Here is a 4,385-nt window from a genome sequence, read left to right as displayed (position 1 = left end):
TCGATAAATATTAACCGGAGGTCAAGTCATGTCCATATATGCGAAAAAATCCGGATAAAAGAACTTTTCCGACAGTGTAACCTTCAAAACGCATAAAAAATGTATAGAGCCCAATGTCTAAAGAAAAAACACTGTCAAAATTTTTTCTAGAAGACTCAAAATGACTCAAAATGAGTTACTGAGTCAATATAAAGTAATTCTATAACAAAAACATGCACCTAATAACCATAATCAGCTTTGTTCTAGAATTATTCAAAATGACTCAAAATGAGTTACCGGGTCAATATAAAGTAAGTTTATAGCAAACAAAAAATGCAACTAATCACCACAATAACCAGAGACCAATACGTAACAAAACAATTCTAAGTCTAGAGAAAAACACTGTAAAAATAATTTTCTAGAAAGACTCAAAATGACTCAAAAGGATTTACTGAGTCAATATAAAGTAATTCTATAACAAAAACATGCACCTAAAACCCATACTTTGCTTTAAAAATAACCAGAGCCCAATACGTAACAAAAAAAATTCTAAGTCTAGAGAAAAACACTGTCAAAATTTTTTTTCTAGAAAGAATCAAAATGACTCAAAAGGATTTACTGAGTCAATATAAAGTAATTCTATAACAAAAACATGCACCTAAAACCTATAATTTGCTTTAAAAATAACCAGAGCCCAAAAAAAAAAAAAAAAAATTCTAAGTCTAGAGAAAAAAACACTGTCAATTTTTTTTTTTTTCTAGAAAGACTCAAAATGACTCAAAAGGATTTACTGAGTCAATATAAAGTAATTCTATAACAAAAACATGCATTTAATCATGATAATGTCCTTTTAAAATAACCAGAGGCCAATACGTAACAAATAAATTCCAAGTCTAGAGATAAAACACTGTCAAATATTTTGTTCTAGAAAGACTCAAAATGAGTTACTGGGTCAATATAAAGTACTTCTATAAAAACACATGCACATAATATCCATAATTTGCTTGAAAAACAACCGGAGCCCAATACGTAACAAAAAAATGTATAGAGCCCAATACGTAACAAAAACCACTACAGAGGGAGGGAGTATGAATAAAGTAATTTCAATCAAATTTTAGTTTTGTTACGTATTGGGCGGGATGAATTATTTTTTGCCACTTTTTGTTCTAGGTAGAAGAGGTTGAGCCCAATACGTATCAAATTGATACGTACTGGGATTTTGTTACGTATTGGGCTCTTTCAGTTCAAGGCAAAATACCACTAACTAGAGATGGAGAGTGCTTGGAAAAAGACAGGAACTAGTTTCTTGCATGACATAATGATAAAGGTGCTTAAACATCAGTGAAAAATATCAAGCCAGTATAAGTCTACTTAGACCAGGGAAGACTTTGCCGAAACGTGAGGGGAGGGGGCATTGTGTCCCCCCCCCCCCCATCCCAAAATGTGGAGGAGGCGTGTCCCCCTTGCCCCCCGGGCCTGTATTGACGCCAATGGTAGTGGTAGTAGTGCGTGGTTATAGTGTTTTAATTGTTACTATTGTCAGTTCTATATTTTGTCCATTGCTAAAATACTTTACGGTATATTACTATAAATTCTATCATATGTGCAATTATTGTAATTTATCATTTTGTTCATAAATTGGTTTCATGTGAAGATGTGATTAATAAATAAATCTAACTAAACTGAACTAAATAAACGAAAGAAAGAACGAAAGTTCGGAGGTTCGTGAAACCTCCGTTTTTTGGAAAAGAGTTCAATTTGGAGTGAAATTGAAGTGGGCTATTGAGTGTAGTGGCAGAAAGAGAAATTGCGATATTCCATACTTTTTCCATTCATTCGCCAGTTCGTGCCGCATGATGATGTGCATTAGGTTATTATTAAAATTTGATATTTTTGATTAACATTAAAACCGTCCTCGAAGTAAACTTATTATGATACATACTTTAAGTGAATGTAGCTGGGATGAAAAGCCGACCATCAATTGAAAATTGTGATCTTTCATAATTGAAGATATACATTTTTTCCCTAAAAGACCTTAAGGGCTGGGGTATGAACGTTTGGACAGTATTTATTTTGGGACATTAGAGCACATCAGACATATCGAATTGCATTCTGAATACGAAGAATGTCATTCTGATATCAAATAATTTTGATTTTTGAAATTCGCAATTTAATACACATTTTATGGCAAATCATTAAAAATTGATATTTTTGATATTTAACATTACTTGAAGTAAACTTTATAAATCTGATGATTTATACTTAAAGTGTATGTAGGTGGGATGAAAAGCCGACGATCAATTGAAAAATTTGACTTTTCGTATTGAAGATATGGATTTTTTTTCCCAAAACACCAAAAAATTTAGGTCTTTTTGGGAAAAAAATCCATATCTTCAATATGAAAGGTCAAAATTTTCAATTGACCGTCGGCTTTTCCTCCCTGCTACATACACTTTAAGAATATATCATTAGATGTATATAATTTACTTCGAGGACTGTTATATATCAAAAATTTGAAAAATATCACATTTTTATAATTTGTCATAAAATTTGTATTATATTGTGATTTTTAAAAAATGAAAATTATTTGATATCAGAAAGACATGCTTCGTATTCAGAATGCAATTCGATAGGTCTGAGGTGCTCTTATCCCCCACAAAAAATACTGTCGAAACGCAATAAACGCTCATTTTGGATCCCTTAATTTTGTTGTTGTTTTTTTGGGGGGGATCTATATCTTCAGTACGAAAGGTCAAAATTTGCATGATGGACGGCTTTTCATCCTTGCAACATACACATTAAGTAGGCCTACATATCATTCGATTAATACAATTTACTTCGAGGACTGCTAAATTTCAAAAATATCAATTTTTAATTATTTGCCATAAAATTTGTATTATATCGCGAATTTTACAATATCAATATTATTTGATATGAGAAGGGCATTCCTCGTATTCAAAATGCAATTCGATATATCTAATGTGCTATCTGGTCCCACAAAAAGTATTGTGCAAACGTTGCTATCCGAGCCCTTTAGGTTGGTCTGAACTTTGCAATTATGGAAGTATACATTATGAATTAGAATGAACAAGACTTCATTTAAAGTTGTTCAAAATTAGCCCTAACTCCTCTGAGGCGTTTTGGCGTAGATAGGGGAAATGTCACAGCAGATTTCAGATTTTTCCAATAATTTATAATAAAGGATTTTAAGGAGTTCAAGCTGGTATTTCACACCTTCCATGTCCACAGAACTTTCTAGATTTTAATTACATCTAAGTCAGTCCATTTAGTTCAAGTATATGGACTGTTCCATTTTCATTGTATTGCAGTTTTTCAACTTTGTGTAATAACAATAGAACATGCATAATTATTTAGGACTCTTTGTGCTACTTAGCAACCAACATGACCAAGATGCATTTTATTTCACTTGCATTTTTGAGATCTTAGAGTAAGCAACACATTTTTGCGATGCGTCAATTTAAATTGTAGTTCAAATGATAGTTAAGTATCTATCTAGTTTTGCTTGTGAAGTATCTACAACACACCATCTGTGAGATTATATCCAGAAAAGCTAGTGTATAGTGTGATGACGTCATCTGTATTTTCCTGCAAGTCAACTGAGACATATGAAGTGAGTAAATTTTCCTTATTTGGTGAAGTGTTTATGAAAATGCATGCTCTGTTTTAAAAAAAATTCATCCACACGATTGCTGGTGATTAAAAGTGAATATTGAACTTCATCTTGAGATATTTATGCATAGCTGTGCACCTAAAATATTATCATATTTTCTATTGGAAACCATTTGAAGTAATATTAATTTTAATTTCACTTGAGAATCATGATCACAATTTATGTGCATAAAAAATACGTATTTTGAACAAAATGGAAGCTTAAACTCAATATAAATTTTCATATCACAAGTTATCGCGTCGGTTTGCAAGGTAGGGAGCCTAGTCAGCCTACCATTTTTCTTGTAAGACGGTCTGGATTTTTGCAAATTATAGTAAAAGTCCACATAGGTCCCCAAAGTTTTTTTCAGATATTAAAAGATTAGATTCCCATAAAAACGAAACAGTAATCTATGTAATTTTTGTATAGATTTTTCATAATCTTTTCGGCCTTTATTCTCACTAAATTCGGAAAATATTTTGGCGTATATAAAATTTAAATAAAATTCTCTGCCACCTAAACCACATAAACTGTAGCACGATTGGGTATCACGAATCGTTATATGATGTACAGTTAATGTGCAAATATTCTTTTATACATATGATACTTCAGTTTTTACACAAAAAATATTTCATTGAAAACCCTCCCACTCGGCTATTTTAAAAAGGTAATCATGCTTCCTCAGCATGTGCAATAAGTTTATAGCATCAATTTTTTTCTTATTCTAGCAGCCTTT

This window comes from Amphiura filiformis, chromosome 16 (genome assembly GCF_039555335.1).
Source record: "Amphiura filiformis chromosome 16, Afil_fr2py, whole genome shotgun sequence".
NCBI classification, from domain to species: Eukaryota; Metazoa; Echinodermata; class Ophiuroidea; order Amphilepidida; family Amphiuridae; genus Amphiura; species Amphiura filiformis.
The sequence above is the reverse complement of the archived record's forward strand: the minus strand, read 5'-3'. Positions refer to the sequence as shown.